Raw genomic sequence first — 16,486 nt, 5'->3', positions numbered from 1 at the left:
AACAGGACTTAGCAACTGATTGGATATGGAGGATGAGAGAGAGTGAGTGGAGGGTGACATTGAAGTTGTGAGCCTAGGTGACTGGGAAGACATAGGTGCCTTCAACAGTAATAAAAGATTAAGAAAGGGCAGGGTCTGGGGGTTAAACAGAATGATTTCATGTTAAGTTCAAGATATCTATAATGGGACCTCCAGTTTGAGATATCTAAAGGGTAGTTGCTGATCTAAGACTAAGAATCTGGAAAAAGATTAGGGCTCGATGGATCAATCTGAAAATCAACTAGCAAGAGCTGGTGGTAGAATCCTTGGGAGTGGTTGATCACCAGGTGAAATACAATGGGGTGAAAAAAAGACAGCCCAGGGCAGAACTCTGGAACATACTCACAGTTAACAGGCATAACCCAGATAAAATTCCAGTAAAAGACACTGAAGAACAATCAGACAGATAGGAAATAAAGCCAAAAGAGAAAGAGTATTGGGGAGAAGAGAGTGATTGATAGTTATATCAAAGGGTGCAGAGTAATTAAGAAAGATGAGAATTGAGGAAAAGTTATTACATTTGTTGATTACCAGACCTTCAATAACTGGAGAAAACAACTTCAATTGAATGATGAGATTAGAAGCTACACTTTAGAGTTAAAAAGAGTGAGAGGAAAGAAAGTAGAAGCATCAATTTTAGATAATCCTACTGAAGGAGTTTAGCCAACAAAAGAAGAAGAGATATAGCTAGTAGGGATGCATGTATCAAAGTAGGGTTCTTTGAGGATGAGGAAAACATAGATATGTTTGTAGACAGTAGGGAAGTTGCTGGTAGACAGGGAGACTCAAAGTAATTAAGAGAATGGCAATCATAAGAAGATGCAATTTACTGGAAGAAATGAGAAAGAATAGGATCATTTGTGCATATAGAACCATGCTCACAAAATCATATGGTAGCCACTGCTACCATATCTGCCATCTAGATGCAAGAAAACATTTGTTCCTTAGCTACATACTTCAATTTGAGAGGCAAAACCTTTGCTGTGAAGCTTTGTAACATAATGCAAAGACAACTAGAAACAACAGTCAGAAAACCTGAGTTATAATCTCAGATCTCCTTAATGCCCATATCATCTCTGGGTAATTTGTTCATCAATAAAAAGATGAGATTGGAACAGATGACCACTGAGGTCACTTTTCAGTTCTAATTTATTGATCCCATGTTTAGTTTTCCTGAAAAATAATTTGTGCCGCTTACTATTTGATGTTCAGAAGCTTTTGTGAGAATTAGTGCATTTTAAGTAATATTTTACTATACTAATTAAGTAATATTATACAATACTAATTTCTGTTATATAGTATAGTTTGATATTGAATAATATAGTATAGTTTGTATGATATGATATGGCACAGTATAATATGGCATTCTATGGCATGGCATAGTATGGTATGCTGTGGTATAATATTGTATCAAATTATATATTGTATAATAAATATTATATCATATTTATAGTATGTTATATCATATTTATAGTATGTTATTCTGTTAAGTTACATCTATCATGTAAAAGTGTATAATATTATATGGCATTATATCATACTATATTGTATAATAAGGTATCATTATATTATTCTGTTATACTATGTTCTGTTATATTGTCATATCATAGTTTAGTACACTACAATATAGAATATTTTGCCTTGATTTTGTAGTTCTGCAAAACTTGGTACAAAAAATGGATCTAATAGCTCAAATTAATAATAGTTGTCATTCATGATACTTTCTTCCACATAATACTGTGTGAGGTAAGAGGTGGAAATTATATCACCCCATTTTACAGGTGAGAAAATTAGTAGTCATAGAGATTAGGTGACATTGCACCTTGGACTCCAGTTTGAATAATCTGGATCCATTCAATCTCATTGCCTCTCAAATCAATATAAACAAAATTAATAGAGCATAGTGCACCAGGCTACGGTCATGCTTTGCTATGTCAAGGAAAGTGACTTTAGCCAAAAAATGTAATGCTTATGTACTTGAGTTTCCTGGAATATATGAAAAGTTAAAATAAAAGTCACATAACACAAAGTCTATAAATAACAACAAACCACACTTTACAAATGTTTAATGAAAAAATCAAATAAAATGTGAAAAGGAAATTAAAAAATAAGAAAAGGAGTTTTAGGGACTTGTGATTTCACAGGTGATGAGGAAGAGTATATCCAACATGAAAACTCCTTCCTCTAATACAAATCAAGGCAGCTAGGTGACAGAATAGATAGAAAGTGATGGACTTAGAGTCAGGAAGACGAGTTCAAATCTGTCCTTAGATACTTAGTAGATGTGTGATAAAGGCCAAGTCACTTAATTGTTGTCTCAGTTTCCTCACCTATAAAATAATAATGTTACCTATCTCAACGGGTATTTGTGGGTATTCAATGAGATGGCATTTGTAAAATGCTTTGTAAACCTCAAAGTGACATATAAATGTTTGTCATCACTATTGTTATTTTTAAATCATCTATAACCTGTTATCTAAAATAAACTGATTAGAGTATTGACAAGTTGTCTCCTATGTGTGTCAAGACAGCTAGGATATGTCCGATCTTGAAGTTGAGTCTTTCTTTCTATAAGAGATATATCTTCTCTACACTTTGGCTTTCTCCCTCTTGGATGAAAACACTAAAGGTAATATTGTTGTTTTGCTAGATAATCCTTATCTATAATAAGGGAAATCTTCAATTCAAGAGAATGATAAAATAGAATGTTATGAAAGAAAGAAGGAGATAGTGATGAGACCAAAGAAATTTTACATAGTTGACTCTGGACCCATTCTCTCAGAACCCAATTTTATTTTTTTCCTTGCTCAGAATTCTCTAGGATTCTTGGTTGGTTTAGACATGCACCAAAATCCCATTAAAGAAGATTTTTTAAAAAGAAATAAAATCAATAAAACTTCTTTAAAATGCACCAAAAGAAGAAAGATATTCAGAAGGGTATACAGACAAGCTTGGTAGTAAGTATTAGAACTGCTAGGTTAAATTTTATGTGTTTTTTAAGAAGTCACTTTGTCATATAGAATCATCTCTCTTTTCTTTGGATAAGGAAATAATCATATTTATTGATGTCTATCAAGTTCTTTTAAGTCATTTAATAATTTAATAATAAGTTTAATAATAAAATATTTTTAAAATATATATATATACATATATATCAACATTTATTTCAACATTGTTATTCCATGTATGCTCCTTGCTTCCTGATGAAAAACTTTTCTAGATATTAGTGAGCAGTTTCCTAAGTTGTGGTGGTCAAAATTAATTTATTATCATCTGTTGGTCAATCTTCTGGTGCAGAGCTTCTAAGAACTTAACTAAGCTGATCTTTGGGAGACAAGTAGATGCTCTATAAAAGTGCAAAGGTTTTGCAAAATGATCAGATAAAACTTATGTTCATTTAGCATAGCCTGGGCAAACCCTTCACACCAGAATGAAACATTGAAACAAATCTTCAGTGAATTAATATAAATTAGAAGTTATAATTCTGGTACAGCTTAAATAACCCTGAAAGGATAAGCAAATCAGGAAAAAGAGAAAATTCTGCCCTCTGAAGCTTCCCACCTTCCACGAAGAGCACACATAAACATATAGCAACAGTCATGTTAAAATAGCTGAGTATATACACCAGACTAAATAGAGAACAACAGGACAAAGCTATTGAATTTGTTTCACCACTATTCTCCCTTTCCATCTCTCTAGACCAGCGGTTCTCAACCTCTCAATTTGTAGCAATGAGAATACATAATGCATATCAGGTATTTACATTCCAAATCATAACTGTAGCAAAATTACAGTTTTGAAGTAGCCATCGAAATAATTTTTTGGTTTGGGGTCACTGCAACATGAGGAACTGTATTGTGGGGTCACGGTATTAGAAAGGTTGAGAACCACAGTTCTAGATAGACTTCCTGCAATGAAATCAATATGGCTATTTTCAGAATGGATCATGAGCTCTAGAGTTCACCCTTCCTTTTAGCTCATTTGTTAGACCACCTAAATTCAGCCAAGTAAAAGGACAAGATCTGAAAAAAGAAATAAAGAATCAGAGAGGGGGAAAAAACGAACCGAGCTATAGATGTATAAAACGGTGAGTAGAAATTAGATTACTAGTATTAGAAAAGGAAATAGGGCTACAAGAGATCAGTGGATGTCTGAAAACAGTCAATAGGGAAAAGAGACATAGACAGAGAATAAAGGAAAAGATGAGTGAGGATTATTAGAATAAGCAGAAGGTATTTGAGGACTTTTTTTTTTCAAGAGAAAAAAATGGTATATACTAGAAAATAGCTTTGGTTTTTGTTCTGGGATTTAAGGATGATTTTTCTTGAAAGAACTATTCTAAAGTTTTCAAAATTCTATGCCAAACTTACAAATTTCTTGCTACTTTTCTGCCTTACAGTTATGATTGTTACAAACAATATGCTATAACTTACTATTTCCAGGCTCCTTCACCCTCTTAATTTCAAGTGCTTTGCTCTGTCAGGAACTATGGTTGTTAAGTGGCACTTATGAAGAAATGAAAAAGCACAAAAAAAAGAGAGTGGAAAGGAGGGTGGCCTAATGCAAAAGTATTAAATACATAGCCCCTGGGACCACAACACTCCCACATGTAGTCCACACCAGATTTAAATTTAGTTAAATTTCATTTAGATTTAAATCAGATCTAAATGTAGTTCCATCTCATTGTGATGTACTATAATATTAATTTTTTAAAGAGATATATAAATATATGTGGTTTTCTAAATCAATTTGCATCCCACCAGGATCCTTATGTATGGCTCAAATGGTCCCGATTTCTATGTGATTTGGACACCACTGAACTAGTGGTAGATAAAGTGTTGGACTTGGAATCAGGAAGACTTCAGTTTAAACTTTGCCTTTGGCCCTAAGCAGCTGTATGATTATGTATGGTCTTTCCATCAACAAACATTTTATTAAATGACTTCTATAGGCTAGCACTGTGCAAGATGCCAGTGAAAGAAAGAGGGAAAAAAGACAATTACTGTCCTCCAGAATCTTACATTCTAACATTCTAATGGGAGAATGAACATTTGAGTTTTCTCCTCCATAAAAAGAAAATAGCATCTGTAGTATCTACTTCACATAGCTATTGTGAGACTCAGATGAGGTAATATCTATAAAGTTCTTTGCAAACTTTGAAATGCTGTAGGAATTGGTTATTGTTAAAGGGGAATGAAGAAGAGATGTAGATAAAAGAGGGTAGGAGAAATGAGAAGTAGGGATGAGAAGGGAAGAAGAAGAGAAGGTAAATAGGAAAACAGGGGGAAGGAGACACAGAAGGGAAAGAAGAGAAGAAGGAAGAAAAAGAAGAGAGGGAAGAATAGAAGAGAGGAAAAAGGGAGGTGAAGGAAGGGGGGAAAGTAATGAGAAAGGGTTGGAGAGAAGGAAAGGGGAAGGAAAAAGAAGAAAAAAGAAAGGACAGAAGAAAGAGGAAAGAATAAAACAGAAGGAAGAATGAGAAGAAGGGAGGAGAGAAGGAGGAAAAAGAGAAGGAAGAAGTTTTTTAAAAAAGGAGAGAGGGGAAGAAGAAAGGAGGAGGAAAGGCTGAAGGAATTAAGAAAGAAGAACAGAAGAAAGAAAAGAAAACACTGGCCCATGATATCTTCCTTATTCTATTGTCGCCAACCTCCACTTCCCTCCCTGACTGTCCTGACAGCTGCAGCCCAGGCCCCAATCTGCTACAGGCGGCTCTTTTTGCCCTTCAGGCTTTCTTCGCCATTGTGATGCCTTAATGAAGTAGAGCTGCCCTGTCAGACCTCATCAGCAGTCCTGGGAAAGAAGAATGAAATCACTTCTATTGACCCACTGGCATATTTATAGGCTCCCTCTTTTTGCTGAGCCGGGGAGTTATCACCTTTCCATCCCCGTGTTGTGTTTATTCAGCAGCAAGCTAAATCACGTCTGTGCACCAAAGGAACATTAATCAGGAACTGTAAGGCCTTCGTTCAGGCTGCCAAACCTATCTAATTACCAGAGCTGGGAGGGATGGCAGAACCTACCCCCACCCCCGCAGGAGAGTTTTCTTGTTTCTTTCCTCAAAAAAAAAAATACCTTTCCAGTTCTGCCTGTTTCCTCTGCCCTCTCCCAACACTGACTTTGAACTAGCTCAACCCTCATTTACCCTTCAGTGCCTTTGTCTCCAAGAGTCCCCATCGCCTTCAACATTCAACAGTAAGGAAAATTAGGAAAAGCTGCTCAATCTCTCTCTTTCTGTCTCTTTGTCTCTCTCTCTCTCTCTCTCTCTCTCTCTCTCTCTCTCTCTCTCTCTCTCTCTCTCTCTCTCTCTCTGTCTCTCTCTCTGTCTCTGTCTCTCTCTCTCTCTCTCTCTCTCTCTCTCTCTCTCTCTCTCTCTCTCTCTCTCTCTCTCTCTCTCTCTCTCTCTCTCTCTCTCTCTCATCCCCGCTTTGGTACTGCCTTTGAATAATCACCTTGTTTCCTTGTTGCAGTTACCAGCCTAGTCCCATACTGCCCTCTATCTTTCTGTAGCTATCCAGAGTCATCTTGAGGAAGTGTGGAAGAAGTTGTGGTCTGAGAGCATCATTCATTGTCCTTCTACCCGATTTTTAGATTGCACTTGGATTGCAGAAGGTCACTGAGACTCAAAACCTACGCTGGAGCCCGTATTGACGTTCACCAGCTTGTGAATCTAGGCTCACAATCTTTTTTCCCAATCATGATTTACCATCCTCTTTTGCATTTGCTTGTTACTCCTAGAATATTTGTTCCTGATACATCAAGATAAAAATCTTAGATCTAGAGCTAGAAGGGACTTTCAGGACTCCTATAAAATCCAACTCCTTCATGTTATAGATAAGGAAACTATGATCCAGAGAATAAAGCGACATGCAAGTTTTCAGGAGAATGTAGATGTTCCTCAAACTTAGCACTCCATGACCCTCTTCCAGGACTTTGCTAGGAAATGAAGCATCAGTCTGAAATTTACTTCTTACTCATCTCTGCCTCTCTGAATCCCTCATTTAATTCAAGGTTCAGTTCATGTGCACCCTCCTAAAGGAAGCCTTTCCTAGTCTGTCTAGTTAGTGGTGGTTTTTTTTTCCCTTAAATGATCATAACTATACTTATATCTTTATAGGCTGTATGCTCCTGGAAGGTAGGGTCTGTGTTTTACTTCTTCCTTTGTACACCCCTGCTGTCCCCACCATTAACATATGGTATAGTATATTGCATATAGTAAGTCCTTCATAAATATTTTCCAGGTTGATTTCTACCCATTTCTTTCACCCAAAGTCTTAGAGATAGCAGCAGAAGGTGTTAGGGAAAGTGTGCATGTTGTAAGAGGAGCAAGTCACTGTCCATGTATTACCCCAGACCTGGTCAGTCACTCCTTAGAATGAGCTTAAGTCAAGCAAGTTCTAATACTGGCAACATTTTAGGACCCTTATCTTCTGCCCTAGTAACAACTCTAAGATAGAAGAGCATGGGTTAGGAAATTGGGGCTAAGTGACTTACCCAGGTTCAGACAGCTAGGAAGAATCTGCAGCCAGAAAACCCAGGTTGTCCCAATTCCAGGCCTGGTGCTTTTTTCACTGTACCACCTGGCTGCTCCCAGCAACTTTCTAATAAGCCAAATCAGGAAAAGATAAAGAGTCACAAAATCTTGGCACTAATCAAGAGGCAATCTGAAATATTCTCATACAATAGACCCAATCTAGACTCCTTTCTATAATGTTCTGGACACGCTGTCAGTTAGCCTTTGGTGAAAGGCCCCTAGCAAAGAATCTTCTTACTACCTCCTGAGACAGTCTATTTTTGCTTAGTTATTATTACTAAGGTTTTCCTTTTGTCAAACCTAATTCTACAACTTCTACCTGTGGATCCTAGCTCTTCTATCAGGGGTCAAACAGAAAAAGTTGAATTCAATTCTCTTCAGCAAGATATCCTTTCAAATATTAAATACAATTGTAATCTTCCATCACCCTAACCTACTCTGGAGTCTTCCCTTAATCATAATGTGGTTATCAAATATACTAATCCCATTATCCTGCTATGCTCTCCATTACTTTCCTACTGCTGCCACCATTTCTAAAATAGTCACAAGCTATTTTTCTTGCTTCAGAAATTATCCAAGTTATATTATATCTAAAAATGAATGTAGACATAGTAGCTTCCTCCACTGAAATGCTTTCCAATGGTTTTGCTTGACCCTGGTTCTCAGGGGATATGCCAGCAGAATATCAAGTCTATAAAATCCTACCAACCTGTAAAGGGATAGAATGCAAATTCTGTAGTGGATTGAGTGTGTGTCATCTGAGGACCATTCTAGCTAAGTTTAGAAGCATTTATCACTAAAAAGCTGATCATTAGACCATCTCCCTCTAAATTCAAGAAAATTATCTAATAAAGCACAGTGTAGTTCAATGCAGAGAAAGGAAAGAGATAGGAAAAATACCATACAAATACAGTCTTGCATTATGTGAAGAATGGTAGCTTTACTTTTTCTATTCAATTCAACAAGCAATTATTAAGTACCTCCTGGGTACACAGTTCATCTCTGGAAAGATAAAAATGTTAAGTAAGATATATCCTTGCCCTCAAGGAGATTATCTTCTTCTAGGAGGAAACAATTTGTACTCTTGCTGTTTAGTCATTTTCCATCATATCCAACTCTTTGTGACCCCATTTGGTGATTTATTGGCAAAGATTCTAGAATGGTTTGCCATTTCCTTTTCTAGTTCATTTTACGAAGGGGAAAACAGAGACAAACAGGGTTAAATGACTTGGCCAGGCCACACAGCTAGTGTTTGAAGTAAGATCTGAACTAAAGTCTTCCTAACTCCATACCCAAGGATTATATCTACTACACCACCTAGTTGCCCAAATATATACATATACAGTCGTTTTAGAAGACGACTAATAAGAAGGCAGTAAATCAGAAAATGCCCTTTAAAGAAAGAATCCAGGGGATTCCTGGAAGTAGAAATGAAGAGTGATAGCATTCCAAGCATGGAGAAAAAAAGTGTGTTATAGATAGAAAGAAAGAAAGAAAGATAAGTAGATAGATAGATAGATAGATAGATAGATAGATAGATGAGTATATGAACAAGTAAATAATAAACAAATATATAAATAAATGAAAATAAAAGAATGAATGAATAAATGAATAAAGCATGGATAGGGATCAACCCACAGTCTTGTAGAGCTGACCTGGTACACTAAGGCATCAAGTGAATTACCCATGGTCACATGGCCAAGATGTGTAAGAAAAAAGTGAGAATCAAATCTATATCTTCCTGAATCTGGTTTGAGCTCTGTATCCACTTGATATCCAAGGTGCCTTTCAGCTTACACTATAGAAATGTATAGTCACAAAGTACTATCACATACATTTCAGTTATAGTCAATAAACACTTATAATATGCAATGTTTTGTGCTAGGAGGATAAACACTGATGAAAAGCAACAAATCCTGTGTGCAAGGACCTTGCATTCTCTTCAGAATAAGGGAGATTAGGGCAGAGAAGCAAAATCTAAAGCATAAACAAATAAATATGATACAGGTAAAATTGCAAATCCATAATGTTGAAAGAGCAAGCAAAATCATTCCCCTTTTACATTTGAAATAACTGAGTCTAAGAGTTGTTAAATGGCATGTCCAAACTAAGGATTCAGCAAAAAGAAGAAATGATGACAGGGAGACAGAAAATTACATGCCAACAGAGAGAGATTGAGAGAAAATATAGTGAAATAGGGTACAAAGTAGGGCACACTAGATCATTCACAGAGAACAGAATTTAATGTGTCGAAATGATCAAAAGAATAAGGTTAGGCTCTGATCTCCAAAACTCCTTGAAGTCTTGATGGACCAATGCCACTACTCTAGTGGGAAGAGTAATACCTCAAGTCATTCTCTGGGGAAACCAGATTCATTTTTGGAACCATATTAAATCCTTTTTGAGGTTATAAATAGTCATTGATATGAGTGGTTTATTTTGTTTATGCAGAATTCAAGACAGCATTAACTAATTTGGTCTGAAATGATTCCCGTCCTATACCACTTTCTCTTAGATACAATCTGGATGTTTGTAAGCAGCTCCTTATGTCATTGACAGCTCAGCCAAAAGGCACTTAGAAATAGCTTAACCTTCTGAAGACCTTTCCGACAGATGCTTAGTAATAAAAGCACAGAATTGTTCAATATTCTCAGATAACTGCTTGTTGTGCTCATCAGTGCCTTATAACCATGTTTTGTCCTGCTATTAAACTTAGTGAGTGTCCATACCTTACATTTTTATATAAACTTAACCATATTCATACAGCTCTGAGTCTGATCCCATGTGTATTTCACAATAAATTAAGTCTTTGGGTTTTGGCTCACACATTCTTAAAACCAGAAATATGCATAGAACTGTTACTTTTCAGAGACACTCAATAATGGTCTGTTGACAGCTAAGAGCTCAAAATGACATGGGAGACATATTGTAATTATCTACTTATTTGAAATATAACAATGCTACCTTCGCATATGAAGAGAGCATAGTGAAAGAGCTTTTGTGTTTTCTTGCAATGGCAATATTTTTGGAATCACAGGTCTGCTTCTGTCAGGGACATTTGAGGTCATCTAGTCCAAATCCTTCATTTTACAGATGGAGAAATTTGAAGCCCAAGTAGGTCACTTAGGAAATCAGGAGACTTGGGATTCAAACTCAGGTTTTGTGAATTCTTTGCCCTGCTATGCTGTCTTTCAAATAGCCCGTCCACATTCTCTTGCCAATCTGTTCTATGATCAGAAAATTGTCATTCTAATAGATGAACAACTTTTTTAGAGGTGCTATGGGTTATAAAACAGGGTAAAGCTCACTGGTCCTCACAGAGACAAAGCCCACAAATCTTGTCCTCCTTGCCACAACCTTGTTAATGCAATGCTGACTCAACACCTCAATAAAAAAGTAAAAAAAGTTAGCAAATGACTCGAGCATTTGCTAAAAAATCAACAATTTTCTAATTTTTTTGTATCTGGCTGAATTTATAGCTAAGGAAAAAATTCCCTTATAGCTAAGGGAAACTATCCAAGACAGAGAAGAATTAACCAGTTTCTTAATTGTGTCTCTGTATTGTGAAATCTAAGTTGTTCAGGGTTTTTTTTTAATCCAAGTAATTCTAATTTTATAATGGATTTCAGATAGCTCAACCATTTTCTTCCCTTATATTTCTATTCAATTCGATTTGTATTTGCATGAAGAAGAGAGTCTGTAATTAGACCATTAACAATCATAAGTAAATGAATTCAGTGTTTGGATTTCACAAGTATATTTGAATTGTACAAGCCTTACATTTTATACCATGGAAGAAAGCTCAGCCAATTGTGATCATATACTGAGGTCTCTTAATAAGACATGAGACTTTACTTAAATCAAAGACAACTCATTGTGATAATGAAACAAAGGAGATTCATGAATTTAAAATTCATAGAATTATGTTTTTCCTACTTAGCTAAAATGATATATACATATGTATTTTGTATATGCACAGGTATACTCACATATGTTTATATTTTATATATAGATATACTTACACAAGTAAATATGCATGTTGTAAATTACTTCTACATATATGTGCATATGTGTGTTTACATACATATGTGTGTTAATATCCCCAGCCCATTCAGGTTTGGTGATTCTTTAAAGGGCAGACTGGCAACTCTGCATGCTATATAGAATACACATAGGGAGACATAACTTCTAATTAGCTGAGGATTTCCCCAATCTATGACACTGTCCATGGGATACATGAGGAAGATATGATTCCTAAATGACAGGAAGCTTTGGGAAGACTAGACACAAGAAGGGGAGTTCTACAGAGAGGAGACAAAACAGAAAACATGAGCTTTTGGGAGGTTGTTGAGAATCCCCAAGGCTATGGACATTTGGGAAAAGCTATCATCTTTTGCCTTGATTCCCATCATTTCCCTGCATTTGCCAAGATTGCTAAGAATAGCCATGTCTGCTGAGTTTATTCTCATTTTGATTGAGCTGAGATTTTATTTCTTTCCCAAGCCAATGAGTATATTTATTCTTGCATATTCTATTGTTTACCTTATTCTATACATATATACCTTCTCTGGTTTCTATATGAGTTTGCTAAATAAATATATTTGCTTATTCTCCATTATTGTCTTTTATATAACAAATGTGGGTGGGAGGGGCCTCAGATAGCCAAGAATAAAATAACTATTACCTTTCTCTCTATGGTAAGCAGGAAAATTAGTTTTTATCCTGTATCCCAAAAAGGGCATCATACCCCAAGGCTGCCAATACATCATGTGTATTAGATTGATATAATCCTAACCCAATATCCATCTTGGAGTTGGGATAGTTGGGGAGAGAGCATCTACTACACTCTTCCTCCTATTCTGCCCAAAGGTAAAAATTACATTCTCCTTGGACAAATGGAATCAGGAATTCTATAGTTTATCTATCCAAATATATCTTTGTATCTATGGGTAAGTAGAGTCAAAGACTAGTTAATTGGGTCCCAGTTTAAACCATTACAAATACAAATATACATGGATGAAGACTTGAACTCTGGTTTCATTGGTATTAGGAAAACCTTAACAAGGAAACTCCATCTATCAATGCTAGTCAGTAACTTTTCTGCAACTTACAGTCCAAAGAAATTGCCCAGAGTACCAAAAGGTTAGGTGACATGCCCAAGGTTAAACAGCCAATATATGTCGAAGGCAAATTTTAAATCCAAGTCTTCCTGGTCTTGAGTCATGCCCTCTGTCTAATAAGCCATGTTGCTTCTGATATTATACAAAGATTAATATATACACAACTGCTTGCTGAATAAAACACCAATATTTAGGTGTTGCTTAAAGCTGTATTTTATTTCAATTTCATTCATATGATTTTAAACTCTAGGTAATTTTACCCTCTGTCAATTTCTTGACTACTACACTTTCTACTTTGGCTTTTTTTTGCAGGAAATGAATGTATTCTGGCTTCAGGAGAACTCCATGTTGCTTCTCTTATACACATACAAATGCAAGGCAAGAGGCTGTAAATATGTAATATATCGTAATATAACCTTGAAAATAGCCCTTGGCTTACTTATCCAGTCTCAGTGATAAGTTATGGAAGCTTATTAAAAAATGCTGCTGATTCCATTCATTTTGCTCAGAGCTTAATTTCCATGGAAGAGCAAAAACTGTTTTGTTTCGTTTTGTTTAAGTGCAGAATAATCCATTTTATGGTTATTTTAAAGACTGCTGTTTATACTATAATGAATCAACATTAATAATAATGTGAAAGTGTAGCTTCATCCTCAAAATTGATTATTAGGTCAATGTGGGAGAAAATGGTCATCTCCTCAATCCTGTATTGTCCTATCTCTACCCTTGTTGGAGTTTTAGAATCTAACTTCAAAATTATCTTTAAAAAAAAAAACTATTCCTTGATAAAGATTTAATTTCTCTAGCCTATTTCATCTCTTGCTCATCAGTTCATTGCTCCAAAGATATCAGGCAGAAATACACCTTTATTATAAAAAACATTCAATAATTCCTGTGGATATTCTGCTATACAGGATCAGGAGATAAGAATAAATAAAATATGTAAAAGTATGAATTAGATTCAAAAGTGTTATATAAAGTATGGCAGATCACTTACTAAAACCTCAAGTATTTCTTTCCTTGTTTCATTTATTTGTTTTTAATTGGCACAAAAAGTATACGATTAATTTTTTTAATGATGCCAGTTAACAGAAGTAGAGACGATAACAAATATCTCAGGTTTAAATTGCCAAGGTAATACAATTTTTAAACACTATTCCTTGAGTTACTCAAAATATAAGCATATTCAAATATCTTGATCTTGACTGCCCAGAGATCAGATTCACCCCAAACAAACAAACAAACTAAAAACAGCTTTCACCGAATCACTTCCTTTTAAGGATCAACAGTAACATTTCATTGCTGCTTAACACAAGAGAGGCACATGTGCATTTTTCCAAGAAGGCTCTGGGTTAAGGCACCTGGGGAGCAAAGGAAAAGATAATAATGGGTCTTGTGGAGGTTCTCAAGGGACTAATAACCCCAGGTGGTCTTAGAAATCACGTAAAATATCCCTTCAGGACCACTTGGGACAAAGCCAAAAAAATGCAGCTGGTATAGTGCTTCAGTTCTCTCCACATGCAGTTTCAATATGGGCCCTTGTCATTTGCCAGCGCAGCCCTGCAGTGAGCAATAATTACATCAAATTCTATAGATTATCACCCTACAAGTCATTTTTCAAATGCTCTCATTAATGAGGACATTTTGAAAACCATGAACAACCAGATAGGAAAAGATGACTGTATTCTGTGACCCTGGCTCTCTACAACCTTCCTTTCCCTTCCTCTCTATCTCTCCAGCCCTGAGAGAGCAGCAACTACAGCTCTTCCTTAGAACCCAACAAGTTCAAGAGGTAGTTTCTCCTCCCCATCTTTGTTCATCCTGATCTAAAAATTCACACCTTCCAGTTCTCTCCTCCATATGCATGGACCCTTGCCAGAGAATGGAAATAGGGGTTACATGGACTATAAAAATAACAATCATTTATATAGTACCTTTAGTTAACAAGCCATTTTGCACTCTCTCTTGAACCTAACATGAGAAAGTTATTATCATTATTATTATTGATAACAATTCCTCAGATGAGAAAACTGAGGCTCAGAGAGATTTTTTATTTACCTGGAGTTACACTATGAATGAATCAATAAACATTGATAAGTAGTATTGTCAGTAGTTGCAGTGTGAAATAATGAGGATTTTAAAAATAAAAGATTAAAAAATATCCTTGTCCTCAAGCAGTTTACATTCTAATCAAGGAGACAACATGCATATAATAATTTATATTCAAAAAGCCTTTTGTCTAGGGCAGGTATACATTTTGATCTTATCTCAATAAATGGTTATGACAAGGATGGCAAACCTATGGCACAGGTGCCAAAAATGGCACACAGAGCACTCTCTGTGAGCAGTTGGCCACCCTCCCTCCCCACCCCTCACCCCCTGAGTTCATTACTAGAAAGGCAGAGGGACTCAGGTGGAGTAGCTCCCCTCCCCCTCTCCACTATGCCTGATGACACTACATCCCCCACCCCTCCACCCAGCAGCCCGATGGGAGCACTTCCTCCCTCCTCTGTGTAGGGTAAGAGGGGACAGGGAGCACCCAGGACTCTCTCAGAGGAGAGAGGAGAATGGCACTTGGTCTCTGGGAGGGGGAGGAGGGATTGGCAGGCACACTACTTTGTCTTGGGGATGTGGCCTGGCACTCTATTTCTAAAAGTTTTGCCATCACTGGGTAGAAGATATTAGTCTATATATCTAATTTCTGCCAGATTATTTTCTAATTTTCCCAACAATTTTTCCAAAAACTGAATTTTTATCCCTAAAACTTGTATATGGAAGGTATCCTCAGCTATAACATGATGTAAAATTTGAACACAGTTTGTCCTGATTATAGGTCCAATTCTTACATCTCAGGCATCTATTCTAAGGAGCACAGCTTCTAGAGGAGAATCCAGAGGCTTTTTTTCTTCCATGTGCAATCTTTCCACCCAACAGTGTCATCCACGTTTTAAAACTGGGAGTGATCATAGTATCGATCTAACCTAAAATGTTTTGGAATAATAATTACCTCTCAAATGTTCTTGACAAATGGTCACCCTATGTTTACAATTCAGCTATAGCCTCTACCTTCTGAAATTCCCCATTTCCTTCCTTCTTTCTCAATTCTAACTTTTAGAAAAGTGTCCCTTAGAAAATGGCCTTTAAAGCTTCAGCATCCATCCATCATTCTTAACGCTGTCCTCTGAAGCCAAACAAAAGTCTAATCTATCTTCCTGATGGCAGCCCTTTAAATACTTGGAGAGAACTATCACTCATCCCCCTAAATCTTCTCTTTTCCAAGCCAAATATTCCCAGCTCCTTGTATATCATGTTCTTCTAATACCTTCACTCTCCTTCCCTCTATCCTTTGGACATGCTCCAACATATCAATGTCCTTTCCAAAAGGAAAGCGTTCTATGTCTAGAACCAAACATTACATTACATATACAGTCTGAACTTCAACTACTATTGTACCTCCATTTTTCTAAACACAATTTAGTCAAATCAGGTTAAAATTTATTAAATACCTACTATATGCCAGATACTGTGCTATGTTCTGAGGATATAAAGGAAGGCAAAAAATAGTTCCCACTCTCAAGAAACTCACGGTTCAGTGGGGGAAATAACCTGCAAACAGCTACAAATAAACAAGAAAATACAGGATAAATTTGAGATAATCATAGAGAGAATAAAGTAGCATTAAGAGGGATCAGAAAAGGCATCTTATAAAAGGTGGAATATTATCTAGTACTTAAAGGAAGCCAGAAAGCAGAGATGAGCGGGGAGGGAATTCCAGGTATGTGGAACAACTATTGAA

This window comes from Monodelphis domestica, chromosome 3 (genome assembly GCF_027887165.1).
Source record: "Monodelphis domestica isolate mMonDom1 chromosome 3, mMonDom1.pri, whole genome shotgun sequence".
Lineage (NCBI taxonomy): Eukaryota > Metazoa > Chordata > Mammalia > Didelphimorphia > Didelphidae > Monodelphis > Monodelphis domestica.
Note: the sequence above shows the minus strand (reverse complement) of the source record.